General features: G+C 37.7%; 1 long non-coding RNA gene and 1 other non-coding gene across 3 annotated transcripts; one reads left to right on the top strand and one right to left on the bottom strand.

Moving 5' to 3' along the window:
- Positions 1-27,548, bottom strand: LOC141579404 (uncharacterized). 2 transcript variants are annotated; one of them, XR_012510655.1, is made up of 2 exons: positions 26,739-27,548; positions 1-528 (listed from the first exon to the last, which is right to left on the bottom strand). It is a non-coding gene; the product is annotated as an uncharacterized LOC141579404 (long non-coding RNA). The 2 variants fall into 2 exon arrangements; XR_012510656.1 differs by lacking the exon at positions 26,739-27,548 and adding an exon at positions 13,340-16,185.
- Positions 2,742-2,847, top strand: LOC123612987 (U6 spliceosomal RNA). Its single transcript, XR_006720314.1, has one exon. It is a non-coding gene; the product is annotated as a U6 spliceosomal RNA (small nuclear RNA).
- Positions 27,549-27,661: the final 113 nt, after the last annotated feature.

Genomic DNA, 27,661 nt, shown 5'->3' on the forward strand with positions numbered 1-27,661 from the left:
TGAAGTTGTGTGCTTTTTTTATTTAATACTTGGCAATTCTTCTCAAACAGGCATCCTGATATGGGTGAGGGGTCGGAATGAGTTGTACTCCTTGTCAGACTTTGTTATGTTAGCACGAATCTCCTCCTGGGGCCATTTTGCCTCAAAGAGTGTGTTTTGAATCTTCTCTGTCTTGGAAAAACCCACAGGAGCTGTGAGTAAGGATGGTGGCATGCAGGGCCTGGGTGTGGGCTGGGATGGCTTTTGCCTGCCAGCTCCAGAGTTTCTGGGAAAGCATAATTGTGGTAGGAAGAATTTCTAGGCAATACTGATTTCAGAGAATAAAGGTAGAACTGAAGAGAGAATAAAGCTCAGAAATGAAAATTACAAAAAAAAAAAAGGAAGAAGAAAGAAAAGAAAAGAAGTGAAAATGAAGGATCAAGGGACCCATCCTCTTCAATGGCCTGTTAAGGTCATTACTTCCTGTTTGATGCAAAGAGGATCCAGTGTAGGGGTTCTGAGCTTGTGCTGTCCATGGTGGCTTCATATCTAGACGGTAAAAAAAAAAGTTGTCAGGTCCCCAGTTGGAAGAAAGGGCACTTAAGCCGATCAGGGATCTCACAGTTAGATCCAGATCTCACAGAAGGAAGAGAAGGCCTGGCCGTGTCCACGCAGGCCTCTTCTATTAATAGCCTTACCGTGGCCTAAAAACATATACGAGGAGACTTCAAATGGCAGATGACCGAGCACTTGACATCTTCTCTGCTGTCTTATCCTGGCATGGATTAAGGGCTCGTGATACTGTTTGACAGTGCTTTATTAAAACCAGAACTAACTTCCCTTGAGTTCTGGCTATGGGTGAGGTTTGTTCAGGGACCACTGAGAATGGGAAGATTCAATTGGAAAGGTGTACAAGCTTGTTTTCACACAGGGCCTCGTGCTCTCAATATTTGAAATAAGGTCCTAACCCCAGAGTAAAGTGATTTCCAGGTCACCCCAGGGAGCACGGGAGAGACAGGAGAAGCTAAGGAGAGAGCTCCTCTGAGACTCGGTCAGGAGGCTGGGCCTGTGTTTCATAACACATTGAGATCACTTGAAAGTGTTTAAGCTCCCAGAGAAGAAAGATCAGCTCAAGAGGTTCCTAAATGGAAAACTGGAGCAATTACTAGGGTAGCTGCGATACAGCTGCTGCCTCAACTGGAAGGTGAAAGGGAGATATGCAATATCAAAATTTTAATTTATATTCACTTAATATAAGAAATACAGTAAATTAATAATTTATATATTAATATATCATTAATATTGATTTAATTCTACAAAATCACATTTTTATATTAATATAGCATATTAATATTAATTATATTAATTTAATATTTAACATCGACTTTATTAGATATATGTTTAATCTAGTGTGTGTGTATGCGTGTGTCTGTGTGTGTGTATATATATGTGTGTGTGTGTGTGTGTATATATATATATATATATATATATTACTGGATCAGATGTCACCAAACCTTCAAAGACCATATAACACCAGTTCTGAAGACTAAAAATAAGGAGAAGCTCCCCAATTCCTTTTATGAAACTAAAAATGCTGATATTAAAACTCCACATGGGCAGTATATCATGAGAGGCATTATATGCTAAGCATAGCTATGAACATAATCGCACAAACTTCTGGTAAAATGTAACATTTATTCATTAATTTTTTACAAAAGAAAGTAGAGAAGAGAAAGAGGGAAGGAAGAGAGAAAGAAAAAGAGAGAAAAGGGAGGAGGAGAACAAAAAGGAAGAAAGAAAAAAAAACTGTAAATGCAGAATAAAATGTTCTTAATCTGATATAGGTACCCGCCAACAATCTAAAACAAACATCATACTAAACGTGAAACATTAGAAGCATGCCCTTTTTTTAATTGAGATGTAATTGACGTATAACATTATATTAGTTTCAGGTGTACAACATCACAGGCTCATTACCTCTAAAGTCAGGGACAGAGGAAGGATGCTCACTATTACCACTTCTATTCAGGACAGAAATCCAGAACAGGGAGAGAGAGAGAGAAGACTGGAAAAGTCAATATTGGCCAATGATATGGTTCTCTACAGAGAAAGCTAAAGATAATTCATAATTGGTTCAATAAAATTAACGACAGCTCATCAAAGTTGCTGGATATAGAAGTAATATTTTAAAATAGTAGCTTCATTATACCTAATAAACAGCCATTTAGAAAATGTAACCAAAGGTAAGACCCCATTCACAGTGGCAGCAAAAAGATATAAGGCAGATAATAAGCTTAACCAAAGATGTAAAATATCTTAAGGAAAATATAAAAATGTGTTCAAGGACATAAAACCAATCAATGGGGACGTATAAAACGTTAATAAATGGAAAGAATATTGTAAGAATATTAATTTTTCCTAAATTAATCTATAAATTTATTGTAATTCCCTATTTTAACAGGTTTTTGACTAAATTTGACAAGCTAATCCTAAAATTCATATGGAAGGATAAAGGACCAAGAGCAAGCAAGACAATTTTGAAAAATAAAAATACAGAGGGGGACATCTTGTCCTCCCAAATATCAAGATGTATTATGAAGCTTTGGTCCTAAAACAGAGTGATATTAGCTGGAGGACAAATAGATGGACTAGCGGAACAGGATAGAAAACCCCAAAATAGACATTCACATACTGGGTACTCAGTATATGTACTTCTGGTGCCAAGGGGCCCATGAAAGTAACATAGTAAACAGTGGGGGAAAGTGTTCGCTGCTGCAGCACATATACTAAGATTGGAACAATACAGAGCAGATAGCATGGCCCCTGCACAACAACGACATGCAAATTTATGAAGCACTCCATATTAACAAAAAAATTGTGGGGAAAGAATGGGCTGTCTAATGAGGCAAGAAAACTGATTACCTTTATTTTTAAAAATGAATTCCACATATAAAAATGAACTCCAGGTTAATAAAAAGCCTAACTATGAAATGCAAAAGTTTAAAATTATGAGAAGACAATGTGGAGAGTATCAAGAAATATAAGAATGTCTTTATGACCCTGTAGTAAAAGAATTTCTTAAATAAAACACAAAATTTAACTCATGAAAGCAATTGAATTCTTCTATATGACAAAGATCAGCTAAATAAAATGCAAAGACACACTACTGGAAGATGTTGATGACATAGTTAAGAAAACATTAGTACAAGAATGCACATTTTAAAAATCTATAAATTAATAAGAAAAAGACCATAAAATAGAAAGATGGGCAACGATCTGAACAAGCCATTCACAAAGAAAGGAAACCAAATGGCAAGTAACCACATAGACTGTTCCACTTCCCTGGTAATTAGGATTAAACAAAAGTGAGATAGCATTTTATGCTAAGTAATTTGGCAAAGATTAAGAAATCTGACAACACAGGTGTTATATAAGCCCCAATCAGGCATGAGTTACAGTGCCGTTGCTGTGAGTTCAATGTTAGTGAATCAACAACATACATTAAATAAGATGTCTTTAAACAGAAACACATAAGACAGGTGATGCACTGATTGGCTGATAAAAATGTAACCAGAGGATCACAGGAACGTTACCCTATATTTCACCTAAGAGCAATGGTTTGATACTCATTAACTTAGTGTTTCCAGGAACATTATAGAGCATAACTACTGTGGACAATGAGAACTAACTGTTTATTTTAAATCTAAGGAATGGGTATGTGAACATATTTTTAAATTTTATGTGTGTAAAAAGCATAAGACTTTTTTGTGTATAATAAATATTTCATAATTGTAAAACACACAAAAAATAATAAATAAAAGACCAGTGGGGCCAAAGCTAGTGAATGAGGAGACTGAGGAAGCAGGAAGGGGCATGGTCATGAAGGAGCAGCAGGCAAAAATATTAAGTCTGAATTTTATTGAGAACTAGAATAAGTAACTAATACTAGCAAAAGATTGTGCAAGATAATTTGTTCTTTTCTTCTCTAGTCTCTCTTCCTCTCTCTTCCTACAACTTTCCCACCCAGCTCTCAAGAGGTCCAAATAGCTGGAAAATCATCTTCAGTGTGACTTCCCAAGGATATACTACTTTAATAAGGATTCTGACTTTGTTTTTTGGCCAGCCTGCTGACAGCTTGTAAGCCTCGCCTCTCTCTCTTTCCCTTTGCCCCACGTCTGGGCAAGCTGATAAGAAAGCCTGGGTGTCCTCTCCTTTGGCACTGATGGGAGTACAAACTACACAAGTCCCCACTCAGGCACAGAAACCCTCAGCCTGGACCTGCCCCTAAACACCCAACCTAGTCTTCTTTCTTTGCTCTCTCGAGACATTTTCAGACCTGCTTGGTGTCTCTACCCTGCTCTCCCCAGAAAAGCCTCTGTTGGGTAAATAATAAACCTTTTCATATCCTCTTGGTGTTCCTCCATATTGGAACCAAATTATGGGAGGGGGTCATTCTTCTTTTTACAAATGGCTAAACACTTTTAATTCAGAAAAATTATTCCAGGATTAAGAAGGAATTAATATGCTTGAGGGCCTTGGGGAAATAAATATGTCGAGAGACTAATAAGACTAAGTACAAATTTTAGAATAACCAAAGCAAAACAACTTCTTTGGTGAGTGATGTATAAATAAATAAATAAATAAATAAATAAATAAATAAATAAATAAATAAATAAATAAATAACAGACATTTGTTATTTGGTCTTATTTTAAACGCATTGCGTTTTAACCTGGATAGCATCTTATTCTTGTGTTACAGTTAAAGATAAATAGGAGTTTAAACTATTTATTACTTGTCTGGTGTTATTATTTTTCTTACTCATTATAGAGTCCCGTATCTGTGGACAGAAAGACAAACACCATTAAGCACAGGCGTAAAAGGAAGATTTAAAGCTGAGAATGAAATAGACATTGAGAAAAACATTCCGGCAAACCGCTCCCCATCCTAAACACAAGGTAATGCTACCAGCTGACGCTCGTGGTACAATGAGGGCAACCATAGCAAGAAGATAACCCAAATCCAGCCCTACTGTCTAGGTTGACAATCTCACACTGGCAAAAATAGGAGGCATGCCTATTACAAGGCACACTGTTTACTTCAGTCTACATTCCTCTACATAAAATATCCAGCTTTCAACCAAAAACTGCAAGACACACAGAGCAGCAAATAAAACCTGTACACTATTAAGAGACAAAACAATCAAGAGAATCACATTCAAATAATAAAGAGATGTTAGAACTATCAGACAGCGACTTTAAGCTCCCTTAAGAAGCTCCCTCAGGAAGAAATAGGTAACTAGTCCTGTATCGTTTAAAGAAATTGAATTTCTAATTAAAAGCCTTCCAAAAAGGAAAATTCCAGGCCCAGATGACTTCATGGCAAGTTTTATCAAATGTTTAAGAAAGAAATAATAACAGCTTTGTACAAACTCTTCCAGAATATAGAAGGGATGGGAAAAATTTCCAACTCATTTAATGAAGCAGGCATTTTTTTCTATACCAAAACCAGATGAAGATGTTGTAAGAAAAGTACAGACCAATATTTCTCTTGAACAAAGATGAAAAAGATCCTCAACAAAAACTGAGAAAACTAGGAATAACAGGCAACATCTATAACCTAACACAGGGCATCTACCAAAAACTTATAGCTTATATCACAATTAATGGTAAGAAATTGGATGTTTTCCTCCTAAGACTGGGAACAAGGCAAGGATGTCCCCTTCTATCACTCCTATTTAACATCATATTAGACATCCTAGCCAATGCAATAAGGCAAAAAAATAAAAGAAAAAGAAATAAAATGCATATGGATGGGAAAGGAAGAAATAAACTGGTCAAGAGCCATAAAAAGGGTCTGAAATTTGACCCTACTTGCAAATTAACAAGTTAGCCTGCTCCAGTTTATGGATACTGGCAGAGGGGACAAGATTCCTGGGTCAGAGAAAAGAACTTTATTACTTACAGCAATATGAGCATTTTCTTGTGCTAGTAATTCTAATCCCACAGGGCAGCCTGAAGAGGGCCAGATGATATCTGCAAATGGTTAGGGAGCCCAGATATTTTATACTGGTTGTCACTGATTTCCAGAAACTGAGGTTGAAGGGAGAATTTGACCACAAAGAGGCACATAAAAATTTTCTGGTGTGATGGAACTGTTCTATATTTTTAATATGCTGGAGTTACATGACTGTATTCACTTGACACAACTCATACAACTTCACACTAAAAATGGTAAATTTTGCTGTACCTAAACTACACTATTTTTAAAGAAAAAAATTATGGAGGGGGATACAGATAAAAGTGTTATCTAAAATAATACGGACCCCCATTCCAGAAGTTGTTTAATTATTTCACATTAATGGTCATCATTTTCTATACTTGCTTCAGTTTTGACTCTTTGTTCTGGGTTTCATAACTATTTGATTTTTGTATGTGAAGGCTGGATTTTTTGTGTGATATACCTAAGTAATTATTTTTAGATATAACTTAACAAAAATTTAGTAAAAATTATTTTTGTTGTACTAACTTGACTTCATGAGCATTTTTCTAACGACTTTACAAGCACCATTACGGCTGTCCCCACAACTCCATGAAGAAGGGAGGAAAATGCAACCTGAGACACAAAAGTTAAATAATTTTCCCAGCCTCATGCTAAGTTGACCAGTTCAAATCAGTTCAACTGTAAGTCGAGGGTCTTGAGTCTCATGTGCTGTACTCTTATGGTTGGATTAACAGGATCCAGCTACTATTCAAGGTCAAAAATACACAACTCCAAACTGCCAGGCCAGGAGAGAAAGTCGGAGTTGGAGTATGATTACCAGGCCAGTGCTAGACAAAGATGAAAATCTGAGATAAGGCAGACACAGCCAACGGGAAGCAAGGAAGGCCAAAAGCTTTGGGAATTTAACCAGGCCTTCGAGCCATGGTGGGACAAGCCAGTGGTCAAAGGGGACACTTGGAGAAAATGCAACCCTTTAGACTTTCTAGCTGAAAAAGGACAGGGTCAGGGAGTCCAACTGCCAGGTGAGAGGAGAGAGCCTGAGGCTGAAAACCCACTTCAGCTTGGGGTATCTTATGCCCTTTCCAGTCCAGGTTCACAGATTAACTCTTGCATGCTCGCTTCACCCACCTTGTCCCGCTGCAAGATCCAGAATTTATCAGTCAACTCAGCCAGCTGATTTTGCAGAGTGAAAAAGCCAAACCAGTTGATTGAATTGATAATGCCAGCAATTTATCAGGTGTTCTGGTGCCTTTGGGGCAAGGCTATACACCAGTAACATTGTTGATATTTCAGAGTAATCTTACGCTACAGGAGTCACAGACCCAAAGGCCAACGGAGGTCTATGAGTAAATGAGACAAGTAGCCCAGTGTCATGGTTAAAGAGTGGGGAAAATTATCACGGAGGTCCATGAGTAAATGAGACAAGTAGCCCAGTGTCACGGTTAAAGAGTGGGGAAAATTATCAAAATTTAAACTGTCTCTATAAAATGTGCAACCACCACCATTTCCAGCTGATGTTGCTGGAGGACGTGTCAATGTGAACAGATCTGATTTTTCAAGAGAAGCTGAAATCTGAATTTTGACATGAAATCAAGTGATTTTCCAGATAAAATGATGCCAATTCTGCCTAGGAAACTTCATTGTGCATGTCCTGGAGGGTTTTAGAAGATTCCATTTTTAAAAAACAGTAGCAGAAACAACCCTTAATCCTTTTTCACTTTCTAACTTGAAGATATTTTAAGAATTGCAAAATGCCAAATGGCAAAGATTTCTAACTTTTTTTTTTTTTGTAACTACAATTGTTATCCCACATCAAAGAATTTAGAGCTCAGCTGGTAGATCCTGTAATTTGTGGAGAAGCTACAATACGGCTGGAGTAAGGATGGCTTAGAGGGAATCGGGTGCACTCACCCTTACGGCTTCCAGCCTATCTCACCAAAGCACTGCCACAGTTTGCTGGGGCAGATTTTGCATTCTCTCTTGACGCAGCTGAATGAGACAGCACATCTGTGAAGTGTTTGCCAGCATGTCCAGAGTAACAGGACTCTTGAAGCCATTTCAAACGTCATGCCAATCCTTGTGCATAACATCTTTGAAAAGATTGTTGCTCAAGAGATCTTAATATTTAAAAAAAAAATGAAATGCAATACTTTCAGCCACTTAAATGTGGAGTTATTTTTCATGAAGCCAAGTTGAACTTTTCAAACTTCTTTTTACCAAATAAGCTTTATTTTTATTTTATTTTATTTTTTTGCTAGGGAGCAAATACGTTAGCATGAGGGTTCTAAGTGCTCTTAAAATCATTTTGCTATAGATCTGTGCACTGTTTATAATTCTTGAATAAAGCTAAAAGTAAAGAAAGCCTTTCTCTGAAGGTTTATGAGCATTTTTCCATGAAGCAGAAGTCAAACAGATCAAAGAGACCTAACAAAATGTTTTAAACTTGGGATAGGGTGGGCTGAAGGCCCATGAATAGAAACCAACCTCTCCAGATAGCTGGGGAGATATCTCCTGTTATTTCAAAATAAAAACAAAACTAAAACATGATAGTCTGAATGTATCGAACTGACGTTTCTGAACAATGTTGTTTAAAGCATCAGTCTTTGATATTTTACCTACAGCATCAAAGACATTTTAAAAGAGGCTAGACAAATGTTTTACCAAGTGGCAAATATGAATAAAATCAAGTAAATTCCTGATCCTCTGCTCCTAATAGCCATTCTTTCTGGGCTTCTCTGAGTCTTTCTGCAAAAAGGTAGACATTACCCGGTTCACAAAGAATTCATGTACAGTCTTGAATTGTCTCAAGCAGTAAAATGTATTCTATATATTTTGAATACTTATTAATTGAGGCTTTAGCCTTTGATCCACTACCAATTTAAATGCCTACTAACCATTTACTTTAAAATAGAAAAATAAACAAAAAAAAAATAAAATGAATATATTTGCTGGAAAGGCATGAATCTGTCCAGCCATAATTAAACCCTCAATAAATCTGCTTCTAATCATCCATTGGTATTTAAATACAGAGTAACTACTCTATGAAATTTAATTATCTCTATTTAATGACAGTTATTTTAAATTTAATGACAGTTATTTGAAATATATACCCACAGATTATAAACAACATTTTAACAAGATTTTTAAACCAAGGAACGCAAGTATGAATCCATCAAATGTCAATAAATCAATTATTACTTAATGTAGACTGTCTGAATTGTTAAATCGAAGCATACCCAAGTGAGAATGCTTTGAAAATATTTCAATGAAAAATAATTTGCCAGGGGGGGAGAAAATCCATCTGTGAACTCCTAGGACTATTTCAGCATAAAATTAAGGATATATAACTTTAAAACATATTTATTTTGTATGAAAATATGCATTTGGTGAGGTGCATTAAATTTTCTTGATTAGGAGTTGATTTTAACCAGAGTACCATTTTAACAATATAAGTCAAGTGGTTTTAATTTTTCTGTTGCCAATTAAATATGTGCTAAAAATATTACATACTATTTTATTCCGGGGATTCACAACCAGGTTTTTACAAAACATTCCTTTATATTGAATGTAAGAAAAACCTTTCTCAAGTAATGGTGCCCACCAAGTCACCATCCCTCAAACAAAACATGGTTCTTAATCCAAATAATTCTGTTTCTGCCTATTGGCTGGTGTGCTTCCCGTCAGAAGGACCGGCTACCATACATTTCTGGTGAGTATGAACGGCCCAGGCCATTCTTGCATGGCCTTGCCCTTCCAGTCATCCTCTTCCACATCACTGGGGCATTTATTGGGATCAGAAACACAGACTGGCAAGTTTGTGTGACGTAAGAATCCCAACCTATAAAGCACATCAGTAGACACTTTGTAGCATGTGCCGTTTATTAGGGTTTCCATTAAAAGTATTACGTTTCCATACTTTACAACCATAAAAGAGTAAATAATTTCAAAGGATTGCTTGATAGGAGACTTCTGTTTTAAATGGAACTTGGAAATATCTGGGAAATCACTGGAATAAATGTACTTAATAGATCCAATGCTGTGAAGTTCTTTTTAACTGTTTTCTTAAGCACATAAAAAGATACACCATTTCCTCCAACATTTTTTGAAATAGGTTTTGGTTTGGGGTTTTTCTCTGTAACATCTGACTTATAAATATTTCTTACAATGCTTCCATTGTTCTATTTCTTGCTTTCTTTTTCTTCTAGTGCTGACGCTGACTTCTTAACACCAACAGATTCTGCCTCCCTCCACTACTCTAACCTGTAGGATAAGTTAGAACTTAAAACCAGAAAACCTGCCACACCACTTGATAAGTTGGAAAATGTATAACAAATGCCCCTATTGAGATATTTCCCTTTTTAGAGGAAACAAATTCCATCCATGGGACAAAGCAAATATTTCATCAATCTGGGCTGTGTGAGAAGTCAATACACCATTCACTGTGTGGAAAGATTAGATCAGGTCAGTTTCAGACTAAGATCATTTTTTAAAAATATTGCTATTATCAAACATTTTAAGAAAAGTTCAGTTGTCTATAAAATATTAACATGTTATAATCCAATTAAAATCGTCCAGCTTGGCTGTCTCTACAATCTTATTCCCCAGGACACTACATGAACTTCTCTTGATTTTGTCTATGTAGATATGGCATTAGATAGAACACTGTGTTTTTTCAGGATTGTTGTTCAAAGGATGAAGTGAAACATTTCTGAGCACTAACAACACCACCCATCAGAGGTGAGCTGATGAGCAGATAATGTTGAAGGTAAAATCATTTGATTATCTAACTGTACAAATGAGAGGTCTCAAAAAGGTGGAGATCAACTTTTTTAAGCCCAAAAATGTAAGCCTCCAGTAACAACCCTGGGAACTGTGAGTGAGCACAGTATTCTCAGGTAGGTTCCCTAGACTTGGTGAAGAGGACACCAGCCCTTGAGAATAGTGACTCCCAGAATCACATGCCGGGCTCTATACTGAATTCTTGGCCCACCTCATATCACTTAATTCTTACCACCCCTCCTCATCTTCATTTGACAGAAGAGAAAACTGAGGCTCAGAGAGGTTAAGTCACTTGCCCAAGCTCACAGAGTTGGGTAGCACGGTTGGGAATGTTAACCCAAGTCTGGATGAGTCCAAAGTATATGCCCTTTACTGTAATGCCCAATATTTATCCTGCTTCTGAGTCAGACAGGGCCAGGGGACAGAAGGCAGAGCCATATGTAGAGAGAAGCTTGATTCTTAGGAGGTGATAATGCCCTGAAGTCAAGAAGGAGGTCACTCATTGGCTGTTCACAGAACCAAAGCCTCCTACTGCAGAGCAGGTCTGGCTGGCGGAAAGAATAAATGGATGATGGATGCATGGACAGCCTCTTGCATCTGGGCTCAAGACTTTAATTTCTGAATATATGCAAATGATGCAACTGACAAGGGCTTAATTTCCAGAATATGCAAAACAGCTCATACAACTCAAAAACAAAGAAAAAAAAAAACCACCCAATCCCAAAACGGGCAGAAGACTGAAACAAACATTTCCCCAATGAAAACATACGAATGGCCAATAGGCATATGAAAAAATGCTCAGTATCACTATCATTTTCTTTCTCAGAGAAATGCAAATCAGAACTACAACGAGGTATCACCTCACACCAGTCAGAATGGCCATCATTCAAAAGTCCACAAACGACTTTTCTCCATGTGGAGAAAAGGGAACCCTCCTATACTGTTGGTGGGAGTGTAATTTGGTGCAGCCATTATGGAAAAGAGTATGGAGTTTCCTTAAAAAACTGAAAATAGACTTACTCTATGATCCAGCAATCCCACTCCTGGGCATACACCTAGAGGGAACTCTAATTTGAAAAGATACATGCACCCCAATGTTCATAGCAGCACTATTTACAACAGCCAAGATAATGGAAGGAATCTAAATGTCCATCAACAGATAAAGAAGCTGTGGTGTATATATATACACACAATGAAATACTACCCAGCCACAAAAAAAAGAGTAAAATAATGTCATTTGCAGCAACATGGATGGATCTAGAGATTGCCATACTAAGTGAAGAAAGCCAGAAAGGGAAAGAAAAATACCATATGATATCACTTATATGTGGAATCTAAAAAAATGACAGAATGAACCTATTTACAAAACAGAAACAGACTCACATAGAAAGCAAACCTGTGGCTTCCAAGGGGGAAAGGGGAGAGTGGAGGGATAAATTGGGAGTTTGGGACTTGCAGATACTAACTACTATATATAAAATAGATAAACAGCAAAGTTCTACTGTATAGCACAGGGAACTATATTCTATGCCTTGTCGTAGCCTATAATGAAAAAGAATATGAAAAGGAATATGTATAACTGAATCACTATGCTGCACACTAGAAATTAACACAACATTGTAAACCGACTAAACTTCAATTTAAAAAAAAAGACTTAATTTCTGTACTCAATTACATGGGAGATGAGTCAAAGTTACCAGCCTCCCTATGGTACTGAGCTTGGGTGGTGGAGAGCTGGTGGATCTATCCAGCCGAGGGAGGCAAATAAAGAGGAATAAAGTCTGGAAATGACAACCCATGGCACATCTTAAGGTGACCTGGTCCTTGCCCTTCCCATCCAAGTCATGCAGCCTCACTAAATGAGGACACTATTTGGAAGAGGCTGGGAAAGGGAGCCGAAGAGGAATCCAGGGCAATTAATCACCTTGCCTGCCGAGGAGGTGGAACTGAGAAGCAAAGGGGAAAACAGGGCTTGCTTCCACAAAGCACTTCAACCTCCTGAAAGAGCATAAATAGAGTCATGTTTGCCAATGAAGGTTTCTAAATGTTTAAACTAGCCAGTAACGCCGCACAGATGGAGAAACTAACGCTTGCGGAAGTTCATGATTTGTACCGAAGTCACTCAGCGAGTTGGAGATAGAGCAGATGTGAACCCCCAATCTCTTGACTCCCAGATCTGCACATAAACCATCAAAAATACAAACCTTCTAGCCCTGAAATCTGCCCAGCCCTTTGTCTACTGTGTGGTCCCCTGTCAGCCTTCAACACTGCACTACACAGAAGGGATTTCTTTCCCCGTACACAGTCTGTAAGTCTTAGTGAGCTACATAACTGTGTCTTCATGTTTTTCTTTTATCCTTTCATTCATTTAACAAATATTTATTGAGTGCTTACTACGCGTCAGGCAGTGTTCTAGATGCGGGGATACAGTGATGGATAAGACAAAGACTTTGTTTCCTGGAGTGCAGCTCTTAGGAGGGGCAGGCAGACTGTGAAGAACTAACAAACAAGAAAGTATCAGAGCATGCCATGCAGAAAATAAAGCAGCAGGACGGGATGGAAAGTGACAGCAGGAAATACCTTAGACTCAGTACACTGGGAAGGCCTCTCAGAGGAGAAGAATCTTGAGCTGAGACCTTAATGATTAAAAAAAAAAAAAAAAAGGCAGCCATGTGAAAACCAGAGGAAAGCAGATTTTTCAGCCAAAACACACTCTTATAGGCTTCCCCCAGTTACGCTATTTTTTTAAACCTGTTTGTTCCTTCTACCCAACATAACTTATTAGATCGCAAATAGGTGAAAGTGTCATCCTACTAAGAATAAAGCAAAATGTTTTATTCTGAATTTTAAAGTTTCATTAGTTAGCTTTGATACTCTGACTAACGTTAATATTTATTTTGATTAATATGAAATTCCCGAAATGCTTCACAACAGATTAAGACACAGCGGTGTCCTGTATCAGAGACGCTGATGTACAAAGGAATCCAGAGGTACATGGAAGAGCTCAACGGAATGACAAAGGCCACATCCAGAGTATTCTCAAATTCACCTGCACAGTAGTTCACCACCATCACCATCTCTCCCCATTTTATGTGGCAGCCTTCTAACTGGGTTCCCAGCTTCTCAGCAACCAAAGTGATCCTTTCGAAAAGAAAGTCTGATCACATCTCTCCACTGCCCACCTCACTCTGACAAATACCCGAGATTGTGGATTGTCATGGGTAGAACTGTGTCCCACCGAAATGTATACATTGACGCCCTGACTCCCAATGTAAATTTATTTGGAGATAGGTCCTTTAAGGAGGTAATTAAGGCTACAAGAGGTTAGTAGGGTGAGCCCTAATCTGATAGACTGGTGTCCTCATAAGCAGAGGAAGAGACACCAGAGATCTCTCTCACCCCAGGGCGCACAGAGGAAAGGCTATGAGGAGTCACAGCAAGAAGGTCGTCACCGGCAAACCAGGAAGAGAGGTCTCACCAGAAATCACCCCAGGCAGCACCGTGATTGTGGACTTCCAGCCTCCAGAACTGGGAGGAAGTCAGTTTCTGTTGCTTAAGGCTCCCAGCCGCTGGCACTGTGTCACGGCGCCCAGGCGGACAGGTCCACGGATGCTCCCCGGCGGCCCACCTCACTTTCCCCTCTGACTCAGCCCCTGCTGGGCTCCCTCTCCCACTTTGGACAGCCACCCAGCTGTCCCCCTTGGTCCTCGTGCTCCAGACGCTCCTCCGCAGGGATCCGCATGCCTCTCTCCCTTCCTCCTTCAGGGCTTTGCTCAAACGTCCCTTCCCAGTGAGACCCTTTCTGACCACTTCTATTTAAAATCATAAAACGCCCTCTCCCCCGTGGCTCATTGCATTTCCTTGCTTTATTTTCCCTCATAGCACTTACCACCCTCCAACATAATAGTTAACTGACAGGCTCGTTTTGGTGTGTTATCTGTCTCTCCCCACTATTATGCAAACTCTGAGAAGGCAGGGATGGTTCACTGTTTTATACTCTGCCAGATGGGGACAGGATGGGGAGTGTGGAGTGTGCGGGTGTGTAAGTGTGAAAAAGTGTTGGGGCAGAGAGAGAGAGAAGAGCATCAGTCTGATCTTGCGCCCACTAGGGGAGTTCTGTTGTGTTCTTTGACCAAGTTCCCTAGACTTTGAGTTGTAAATGCTAACAAAATTAAATAATAAAAATAGTGTCAAGAGTTAAAAATGCCGTGCAGAGGTACTACTCACTGCATAGCACCCGGCAGAGGGCCTCTTGCAAACAGATATTCAGTAATTATTTTTTGAACCGAATAGTCACTGTTACTATGACCATTACCTCCACAATCTAGTAACCCTCCCAACTACTGTCTTCTGATTATGGAAAACATTTTTTTTTAATCATCTGAAAATGTATGTGCTGACAGTGCCTAGAACAATGTCTGACTTGTAGTGGGTGCTCAGTAAATATTTGGAATTAATTGAATGAATTCTAAAATGATAGAAAAATCTAAAACTCCTTTTAGAAATGAGCTTTCTTCATTCTGCTTGGCTCCAAGCATAATGTTTAAATCAATCTATGTACAAAAAGACACTAGACTTTGACCTTTAGAACTAAGAAAACGCAGTTTCTTATGTAATGGGATAGGAAAAATGTCACCACAAAACGTAGGAATAGCAGTTCACAAGTTGCAGAAGACACACGAAGTACATCTACCAAAACTCTGTTCTAAAATTTAACTTTTTAAGTGAAATTTTTTTGAGATTTTAATCTGTTTTATTTTTTGCTTTTTTTTTTCTCCAGTTTTATTGAGTGAACTACTTTTTAATGCAATAGAAAAGATTATTGACTTAAACAGCAACAACAAAGAAAAAAAGATTAAGAAGGAACTTGGGTAAAACAAAAACTATCTGCAAATAACCATCCTTTAATTAGTCCTCAGGACTGAGGAAGATTTCGTTTGTTTGTTGACTTATTTTGTTGCTGTTTTTGTTTTATGTTAAGTGATTTTTAAATTGTGATATACATACAGCATTATATAAGTTTTAGGTGTATAACATAATGATTTGACATACATATAAACTGCAAAATGATCACCACAGTAAGTTTAAAGGCTATACCGTACAGTTATAAATTTGTGTGTGTGTGTGAAATGAGAACTTCTAAGATCTACTTTCTTAGTGACTTTCAAATATAAAATACAGTATTGCTACCTGAAACTAACAAAACATTATAAATCAACTATATTTCAATTTAAAATAAAACTACCATAAGCATAAAGAAGAAAATTAAAAATCAGCATAGTGTAAAAAATAACAATAATAAAAATAAAATATAGTATTGTTAACTAGAATCGTCAAGCTGTATATCATACTTATAACTGGAAGTTTGTACCTTTTGACAACCTTCATTCACTTTGCCCACCCCTCCCTGATCCTCTGCCTCTGACAATCACCAAACTGTTCTCTGTTATCTATGAGTCAGTTTGGTTCTTTTTAGATTCCACATATAATTTTTCTTAGATTCCACACAGTATTTGTCTTTTTCTGTCTGTTTGACTTATTTCACTAAGCATACTGCCCTCAAGGTCCATCCATGTTGTCATAAATGTCAGGATGTCTTTCTTTTTTATGGCTGAGTAATATTCCACTGTATATATGTGTGTGTGTGTGTGTGTGTGTATCACATTTTCTTTATCCGTTCATCCAGTGACAGATAGTTAGGTTGTTTCTGTGTCTTGGTTTTTGTAAATAATGCTACAATGAATACAGGAGTGTAGATAGCTTTTTTCCTAATAAGAATTTAAATTGTTTTCTTTAAAAATCTTCAAGATATACAAATATAGTATTTATTTTCTTCTTAAATGTCATTTTTAACCTTTAGCTATTCTTAAAATTTTATTTCAGTATATTGTTTCTAATCATATCTCCAATCTACAATTATTAAAATTCAAATTAAAAAATACTAGGAAAATGTTTCTCTGGATTCCAGTGGAGTTTTCTAAAGTTCACCACTAGCAACAATATGCTGAATATTATTTCAGAGTTTTCCCCTGCATATTTTAAATTTATCTTTTTTGAAAAAGTTTTATGTAATACAAATCTTTAAGCAGTCTTACAGAGAATACAAATTTGTGGGTCCCAGAGGGGAGTGGGGTGGGAAGGGACAGACTGGGAGTCTGAAATTTGTAGATACTGACAGGTATATATAGAAGAGATAAACAAGTTTATACTTGCTATACAAGTATAGCACAGGGAAATATACACAAGACCTTGCAGTAGCTCACGGTGAGAAAGAATGTGACGATGAATATATGTATGTTCACGTATGACTGAAAAATTGTGCTCTATGCTGGAAATTGACACAACATTGTAAACTGACTATAACTCAATAAATTAAAAAAATTTTTTTAAGTCTTATAGAAGGAATAAAATTTTAAAAAAAAGTGACTCTTTCATTACCTCATTTCTTCATTTGTGTGTCCTTCTAGACATTATCTTGTATTATTCAGGGACGTGTGTGTATGTATGCTCTGTGTCTTTATTTTCTGCAAGAATGGTATCAAACTGTTTGGAGGACTCGCAAAGGGACATATCTTGGGTGGCTATTCAGGTCTTCTGTAATTAAAAACAAGTTTGCAGAGAAATATGTATTATACTTCCACACATGTGTAAGTTAATTTGTAGAGTAAATTCCAAGAAATTGCTGGATCAACAGGTAAACATTTTAAATGTGGGGAATCACTGCCAGTTAACAAAACACAAAAACATGGACATGTTTCCTCAACCCTTGTATACACCATGTGGTTCTGGGACTTTTTTTTTTTCCTGCCAATTTGTTAAACACACATCTGCTTTTAGGGTTAGTAATTTCTTTTTCTTCACATAAATACCCAGGAGTGGAGTTGCTGGATCATATTGTAGTTCTATTTTGAATTTTTTGAGGAACATCCACACTGGTCTCCATAGTGGCTGCTCCAATTTACATTCCCCTCAACAGTGTACAAGATTTTTCTCTTCTCCACATCCTTACCTACACTTGTCTCTCGTCTCTTTGATAATAGCCATTCTAATAGGTATGCAATGATCTCTCAAGCGATTTCTCTTAGATAAGTTTAACATTGGAATCAGCTTCATTGCCTACATCACGGTCAATTATCAGATAATTGCCTGCCTGTTAGATTAGGGGCTTTTATTCTCTCCACACCTCTCTGCAAACCCCACCCACTGCCAGTGCCTGAATATGTTCCTGAGCATCTCCACCAGAGAGCAATGCAACCAGTGAACACAAATCCAAGGGAGTGAAAAGCATAGGGGTCAGCAGTCAAAAACTGCTGACCAGAAATGAAATGCTCTGATATTTCTCTGTGGATTCCCATGAACCTGGGGATCTAACCCATTGAGCAGGAAAACTGAGTTATACTGGTATACACATCTTTGCAGAGGGTAGAGTGGTTTCTCAGTAAATCTAGTAGAATTATATTACTAAATCTGCAACATGATAAATATAACAATTTTATATTTTCTACTTTGAGAGACTGCAGGTTTAGATATTAATGTGTTTCCTGTTTTGTGTGTTGTTTAAGCAAAATCAATAAACTGATTTTATTGACATAGTATTTGTTGGAATTTTATCTATCTCGGGAACATTTATCCAGTGGTGTTAGTATTAAAACACCAGAAAAAGCAAAATAAAAATATATAAACACTCATCCTTGAGACATTGGTTTTAAGTAACAGAAAAAGCCAACTTCTGCACCTAAAAGCAGAGAAATGAAGAAAAGAAGTAACAGAAAAGTGAGTGTGGGCTGAGACCACTTGAGGGCACATACACATTTTAGCTGGGGAAGTGGCGTAGGTAAAAAGTTGGCCTGTCTTTGAAGACCAGAAAACCACATGAATCGAGGAGGCACCTTTCACACCTGTCAGAGTTTATTTTGGAATTTTTTTCACATCCTTCTGATAACAGTTTAGAAAGAGATCAAAGTTGAAACTATTAGGTAAATAATCAAAATAAGTCAGGAAGTTATTAAATATCACATCCCAGTTATTAAAAATTGAAACACCATGTGAAAAAAAGAAAGGAAACGCAATACACAATGGGATTATATGAATCTCCAGACTCCCATGTTTGCAAATAGCTCTCCACATATTCTTAAATCTAAGTAACCTCCTAGCAAGACATCTCCCAAACAAAGTGAGACTGAAAACAGAAAGCTGAAATACATAAAAAAAAAAAAAAAAAAAAAAAAAGGCTTTGGGTATTTGCTTTGTCTGGAATTTATTAAGAAGCAGAAATGCCACCAAAATGGAAACTGCACACAGGGAAAAAAAAATCCCACCATCCTTTTATCCAGATAGGTTGGAAGTGATGTAATAAAGGCACCATAATTTATGTACATAAATGTGTGGGTAACTCATTCAGGGAGTGACAAATGCAGAATTCTAGTGGAAAAAAAGCAATGGACATCAAAGAAATTTGACCAGCTGCCAACAACCATGAATCTCTTCATGACCCTTTTAATATAGAGATGCCAAATAGAGCTTGTCATTTTATTCCAACCTCAAAGCAATACATTCTTATTACGAAGTTCTGAGAGTATAACATTATATTTCATTTGATACATCCAGAAAGTGTACGACAACCTTGAGAAGATTTCATTCTTAAAAATGAAGACGTTGATAAATCAACAGCCATACACCTCAGCGATAATGGTTTAAGTCTGACTATAGTCCCCGACTTAATGTGACTGTGATCTTCATTCATCTTGCCGTGATCAGCAAACCACATCACAGAAGCCACTGTATGTGATACGTCACCAAGAGCCAGCTCGCTAAGCAGGAGAGACTTCAAATAAAGATAGCATTGAATTGTTTCAGATGCGGAGGCATGAGAAAAATCTTCAGAATTATGACAGAGTATATTAAATACCACACTAAAAGAAAACATTTGTGTAGTTGTATAGAAAACCTAGGAGTTGTTGGCTGTAGTTACCACAGAATTATAGCATTCCACGTGCTAACACTTTTAAGTGATAAACCTTTCCAGTGATGTGGCTTCACCAGAAGCCGCTAAGCACTCTTCTTATTCACAGCTTGATCGGTTTCCATGGAGAGCTTCCCTTCAAGTCATTTCCTTCTCTGGACTTCTACAATTCTATATCTTACACACCTCAGCAATAAAACACAATGTGTTACTTAATACTTCTTCTGAAATGAGTAACCAATATTTTCCACCTTGAAATGCTACTTCAACAAAGTCTAGGTCAAATTATTTCTGCTTCTTTGGACATGAATGGAAGAGGCCTCACAAATAATAGTTCAAAATTCACTCAAATCATGGTCTAGCTGTGTTATTGTCCCTCCCACTGCAACCTCAATAAATATTTAGAAGGAGAAGTGTGTGTGGGTAGGTGGGTGTGAGAGAGAAAACAGAAAGAGACAGACAGAGACCGTAAATCATGAGATCAAGATTTTGCCCACTGGAGGAAATTCTATTGAGTTCTTTGATCAAGTTCCCTAGACACCAACTTATAAATCCTAATAAAATAAAATAACAAAAACTACTTTAAAGGTTTCACAATGCAATGAAAATATACTACTCCTCAGTACCTGGCAGAAAGCCTTTCACAAAGTGGAGTTTCAATAAAAATTTTATGAACCAATCAGTCATTGTTAGCATAACCATCTTCCTAATCTAGTAACCCATCTCCCCTCAACCGCTATCCTCTGATCATGGAAAAGTTTTTCATCATCTGGAAACTTCACTGGCCGAGCAGAGCAGGGTCTGATGTGTTAACATTGGCCTGCTCTTAGTAACCAGCCCTGCTGGCCTTGAAAAAATGAATTTCCCTGTCTTCTTCAAAATGATCCCAAAATGATATCACTTAAAACCTTGTAAGAAAGTTAGGAACATAAACAATGAGCCATATTCTCCCCTTGTTTCCATTAGGAGAACAGAGCAGAGTCAGAGAATAGAATCTGATTCCAAGCCTCCTAAAACACTCTAATCTTGGATCTGCAGAGAGCAGACAAGGTGACGAAACTTGCTGTCACCCTTCCAGGTTCGACTCTGCTGGAGCATCAACCAATTCTCAGTGGTCACCCTGTAGAGCTGTATCTTCCAGGAGGCAAGAGGAAAAATGAGGCCAACAAAACCAGTATCACCTACCAGTTCCTCAGAACTAGTCCCTGCTCTCTTTCTCTTCGTTAGTGACTATTTCTGACAGTTCCTAAAACCAACACAGCCGATGTCATCACTGTGGAAATCTGGCACTCAAAAAGCATCCAGCTGGGGGCTATATATTAGCAAGCACCAGGGACAGAAGACAGAGACCCAGAATGGGCCAAAGATGGCAAATCATGCCCTGGAGTCAAAAATGGATCTAACAAGGGACTGAGAGAATGATGGCCTTCTCCTGGGAGCATCCTCTCTCAGAACACAGGGCCCCTCAGATTTATGCATCTGTTTTGACAAAACTGGTTGGTTCCTGCCATCCAGGGCACTGGAAGGGTCCCCCATGGGAGGCAAACAATTTAGATAGGGCAAATTTTAAGAGGTTTCAGCAGCCTGAGATGTTCAAAGTGCAGAGTCAACAGTCATACCTCAAGCCCTAGTGCACCTGGACCCACAAAGACTCCCATCCAAGCTCTGACACTCTGCCATGGCCTCTAATTCAGCGTTAGGAGAGTCAGCTCCTCTACTGGCCACAACAAAGCCAGTTGGTGTCAATTTGCTGCTGCTCACTGGATTTTAATTCTGTTTTTAAATTATACATTTATGTGAACTCTTTTCATGCTCACAGCCCAAAATTTACTTACTCAGTAATTTCTTAATATCCCAGACTAAGAGAGCAGTGAATTCACATGGTTCAATTACCGAGTAATTCTTAAAATCTCATTACTAGAGTGCGACATTTATCTAAACTTAAATCTACAAAGAAAAAAAAAAGATGTGATGGTAATAAACTACTACTGAAACAGAATCGTAAAGTCGAACGTCAAACAATAGGGTATTGTAAATGATACCCTCCCAAAAAGGTTCTCTCTGATATCCACAGCTAAGGAAAACATATGATAACAATAAATACGATTTCCACAACGCCACAGTCCTTTCAGCACTTGGTCCGTGTGGGGATGATATGCGATAGTTCTGCTCTGCATTTTTGGTTAAAAAAGAAATTCTTTCTTGCAAATAATAAATTTATAGCAAGAGAATGTCTTTGTGACTCAGGCTTCTATTTCCTTAACTCACTGGTTTTATGGACATAAATTCTATTAGCCTACGTGTGGAAAGTTCGTTAGGGCAACTTGGGATCTTTGGGAATTGGTAAATGTCTTATTGTTTAAGAGAAAAACATACCATTCACTTCAGAATCTTTTCAGCTCTCCACAATATTCCTGGCTATTTCAACCTAATATGTGTATTAAGACTACTTCAGTCCACTCTGGATTAGGCAATAGTCCACATGAATTCATGATATTTGGGTAAAGAAAGAGCAGTTAAAAAAAAAAAAAACACAGCATACATGAATGTGTGCATCATATCAGTTGCATATGGATTTCAGAATCCCATGCCTTTATTTAGATTTTAGAAACTGTTTCATTCTCAAAATGATTTCAGTGCAAAACAGATTCATTCTTCCAGGGTCTGAGTACAAACAGGACCCATATGATACCAGAGATACTCCATGTCTACAGTTTATTTTACTTAAGCAAACACTTCAGTGATTTTTGTAAATCAGCAGTACACAGCCAATTAAATATATTCTTTCAAAAGAAAAGAACACATTAATTATACAATGAGACCAAATTATTTAAAAAATACCAGAATTGATCTCCCTGTCTGTATTTCAAGAGTACATTAATGGCTCTGAATGTAAACAACTGAAACTATTTTCCTTTTCCTTTTGTTCCTCAGCACACAGACCATCTAAACTGGTGCTGCCTGATGGACAGTGCTGGTCCCTGAGCTGCCTGTCACCACACTACAATGAGTTAAGCACAGAAACCGACAGCAAGCACTCAGATACTTTTAGAGCAGTTCGATGGGTCATTTTTTGCATATTAAATCTAATATTAAATATTAGAGGCTTGCATTTTGCATGATTCGGGGTGTTTTTTAATTCAATTTTTCTTGTAATTCATTTTTGTTATATTTCACAAAAACATCAGTCATGACTGGTTGGAAATTTTCAAACTGGTCCTTTGCCACAGGTGGTTTGAGAAGCATTGTTTTAAACTACAAAATGATCTGGATAGTCAGGTAACTGCCTTGTGAATTAAATGTACAACTTTCATGCATATATATATTTAAATTATATATATACACACATATATATATACATATACACACACACACACACACACACACACACACAGGCCTTATCTATACGACAGAACAATCAATTCAGCAAAAACAAAGCTCAGAGCTCTGTGAACTCATTTCCTCAGTCTTTCCAGATGTGCCACAGCTGAGGAGATTGTTCAGAAAGAGAATGATTTGATTAGATGATTGAAACAACTGAATTTGTTATCCCTTAATTCTTTTTCTCCCTTCCTTCCTTCCTTCCTTCCTTCCTTCCTTCCTTCCTCCCTTTCTCCCTCCCTCCCCTTTCTTTTTTATATAGAGACAATGTCATCTTCTTCTCTCTCTTTAGAGAGTAAAACCAAGAGCCTGTGTTCACACATATCAATAAAATACATCAATAAAACTCACTGAGGTGGAAGAAGGAGAAAAAGCCCGCAGGGACACATGGAGAAGCAAAACCACGGATGGGAAGCTCGGGTATGTCAGGATCTAGAGAAAAGCGTCCACAACAAACAAAAGGAGCATTCCTCCATGAATCCCCAGACATTTTTTTCTGAATTAAGTCACCTTTTACTAATATGTTTTAATTGTCTAAAAAAGGGATTTTCGATCTGAATTTTTGAAGAACTCTTCATTGTTCACCCGTGAAAATCCAAAGAAATTTCTTCTGAGTCATTAATAGACATTCCTTTAGACTCTTTTGGAAAGAGAACTGGTGAAGCCATTCCCCCTGCGGCTCCCCCCTCACCCCAGCTGAACTGCTGCAGACCACAGAACTTTCATTGGACCAAAGTCATTTCTCCTAGTCTCTGAAATATTGATGGTTAAAAACAGGACGCCAAAACAACCGTATTTCCTTCCACCATGCTGCCCTTTTATGTACTCAAGACAATGCAGATTTGTTCTGCCTCACCTGTGTCTAATGTTAGACACTTGCCCAAGAATCTCTGACAACTTCTGCGTTTCATTTCACAATCAAGGAAATGTACTGCCCAGGCTCACGAGAAAACACAGAGAAATGAATCTAGATCCCTTAAGCTTTGCAATTCATTTTTCTTCTTTGTCTGTTCTGAAAACTGAATTCCCTGGGTCAGAGTTTTATACTACAATTTTGTCTTCTGCCCTTTTCTCTACTCCCCCTTCCCCCCATGGGGTCTTTGGCTCCAAATCAAAACAGCTTTCAAGTGGCCAGGACAAAGTTCCAAAGCTACTACGTTTCCTAGAGATTTTCCTTCTTTCCCAGATTTTCCTAAGCCCCAATCTTTGTAGGAGGGCATAACTCCAGGTAGGGCTCTGACTGTAAGTATTGTGCCTGGGCCCCCATCCTGCCTGCAGAAGTTTATTTGAAGTATGTTACTCTTTGCCTGCTTCTTAACTTGAGGCCCGATAGTCTTACAATGTCATTTTTTCCCCCATACTGTAATTCAAGAGACAGCTGTCTTTGGAATAAATTCCAAATAGTTGGTCTGGAAATGAACTTCGCAGTGGGTCCCTCCTCCATTCTGGCTGACATTCCCCCATTAATTTCTTTTTCTCTTTCATCCATTCATTGGCTGATGAGTCTATAAATACACCTCATCTGCTTTTACTTTGCTTTTTAAGAATAAACTGATACCAAACACACTGTCTTAATTACATCCACAGGCAAAAGCATAACAAGTTTAAATGTTGTCACAATATAGTTTAAAAACTTGACATTGTTAATTATGCCAGTGGTGATTAAGCTGGCAAATGAAAATCCTAATTTGAATGTGTAAATGAGTAATTCATCTGAAAAGGCCTTTTTAACATTAATAAACGAAAATACCCAGAAATCTACTAAGCAAAAGGAGAGAGCTGGGCAGGAAACTGCTAAGTGGATTGGTAAGGAAGCAGGAAGACATGGCCCCCATGTCCCTGGGTCACCACACTTCTGAAATTAAGCCAATCAGTCCTCCCAAATTCAAATCAGACCAGGGGAAACATGGTCCCTGTTCCCCTGAGTGTCCACATTATGAGATGGCTCCTCATTCGCGAGGGTCTGAATCCTAGGGGTACAACAGGAAGGAAGGCCTGGGACAGATTCTGATTCACTCTCAGAAGATAGTAAGTTTTGAGATGCAGACAAAATTAAAGAAAAGCATTAGGTGAAAATTTTGACAAGGTATTCCCAGAGAATCTGCCCTATACGCAAGCCAGTGTCCCAAGCCACCTTCTTTCTGTGGTTGTATTTCTTTTCTATCCTTTTTTGTTTGTTCAAGTGCCGTCTATAAATTTATCCACAAAAATCATTATCTCTTCCTTTTCCTCTTCCACTGGATGCAGAAAGGGGAGATCTCACTACCAGTCTAGAAGAAATGCTTTTAATCTTCAATCAGGTTAAATAATTATGATTTATTGTATGTCCTATTTTTCATTCAAGTTAAAAACCTTTCAAGTTATTGACCTCAATAGTATTTATTTCTTTTTCTGATACAAGAGAAATGCAAATCAAAATTATAATGAGATATCACTTGACACTGGTCAGAATGGCCATCATTAAAAAGTCTACAAACAAATGCTGGAGAGGATGAGGAGAAAAGGGAACCCTCCGACACTGTTACTGGGAATGTAGTTCGGTGCAACCACTATGGGAAACAGTATGGAGGTTCCTTAAAAAACTAAAAATAGTTACTATATAATGCAGCAATCCCATGCCTGGGCATATATCCGGAGAAAACTCTAATTTGAAAAGAGACACACACCCCCAATGTTCACAGCAGCACTATTTACAGTAGCCAAGACACAGAAGCAACTTAAATGTCCATCAACAGATGATTGGCCAAAGAAGCTATGATATATATCACACAATGGACTACTACTCAGCAATAAAAAAGAATGAAATAATGCCATTTGCAGCAACATGGATGGACCTAGAGATTATCATACTAAGTGAAATAAGTCAGACAGAGAAAGACAAACATCATATGTTATCACTTACATGTGGAATCTTAAAAAAATGAGACAAATGAACTCATTTACAAAACAGAAAGAGACTCACAGACATAGAAAACAAACCATGGTTACCAAAGGGGAAAGGGTGAGAGGGATAAATTAGGAGTTTGGGATTAGCAGATACAAACTACTATTTTTTAAATAGGTAAACAACAAGGTCTTACTGTGTAGCACAAGGAACTACATTCAATATCTTGTAATAACCTAGAATGGAAAAGAATATACATATGTATGTATAATTGAATCATGATGTTGTACGCCAGAAACTAACACAACATTGTAGATCAACTATACTTCAATTAAAAAATTAATAGATAAAATGTTCTAATATAAATAATGATCATAAAAGCAAGTATCACTCATACGTTCTTGATAGAAAATATTGGTTATGATGGTATAGCTGATAATTTTCAGATAACAGTTGGCCATTGTGATAAATTAATATTCTGAATGTTGTAAACAAATCTTTGTTTTCCTGACATATTATCACATAATACACATTCTTATTTGAGAGAGAGTACTTTGAAGAAATGAACATCCATTTTTGAATGGGAAATAAAAGTCAATGGAAGCTTTCTCAAGAACGAGATTATTATAATGCTCAATTTTCACACACAAAAATCCACAAGAAAATAGCAGTTAATACACTTAGAGTCATATGTGAAAACCGCTACACATACCATAAAAGTTTTAAGTGAGCTTAAAGAAGAAAAGACTTACAGATGGTCAAATGGTCTTGACATTGATGGAGAAGTATAGGAAGAGAGACAATCAGATGTTTCACTCTCTCTACAAGGAAAATTCAAAATGAGTATGATGAAACTGTAAAAAAATCAAATCTGGCAACCTATAGGAAATTTCAGAGTAGCTGAAACCCATTCATCACTAGAAAAGTTTACTAAAGGAGACTGTGAAAGAATCTTTTTCTTTGAAAAGAATATTGCTTTTCTCGAGAAAAAAGAAAAGAAAAGAAAACCAGTGTCTGTGCTGCCAGTTCTCAAACTTCATTGCATCAGAATCACCTGGAAGGATTTGTTAAAACACAAATTGCTGGCCCCATCCCCAGAGTTTCTGATTCAGTAGGTCTGGGGTGAAACCCAATCATTTATCTCTGCCAAGTTCCAAGATGATGCCAACGACGCTGGTCTGGTTGTTGCACTGTGTGAACCACCAGACAGTGAAAACTCAGTTCTAGGCATTGTAACTTAACTTTTCCCTGGCTCTTTGCAACAACTCAGACGTAGATGTAACTTTGAGAGATGGATATACAGATAGCTCACAGTTTTCATTCAGCTCTCATATATCATGCGTGGATGGCAATAAACTGCTTACTATACACCCAAACCACCCTTTCGTACATCAGTTGATGAACAAACTTTTTGAGAGACCCCCTGGTGGCTACCTACTGGCTACAATTCAGTTTGGTCAGCAATGCTGTCAGGCAGGGACAATGTGATGGGTTCACCAAACCATTCTGTTTCTCTCCTGGACAGAAAGGAAAATGATATCTCTTATTCTTCTCACATCTAGATGAGATCTTGTGACAATTTATGGACAATGGAATATGAGCAGATGTGATGTACAGACTTACAAGCCTGGCCCTGAAAAGGCCCAGGAGATTCTCCTCATTCTTTGTCTTTGTG

Source organism: Camelus bactrianus, chromosome 12 (assembly GCF_048773025.1).
Source record: "Camelus bactrianus isolate YW-2024 breed Bactrian camel chromosome 12, ASM4877302v1, whole genome shotgun sequence".
NCBI classification, from domain to species: domain Eukaryota; kingdom Metazoa; phylum Chordata; class Mammalia; order Artiodactyla; family Camelidae; genus Camelus; species Camelus bactrianus.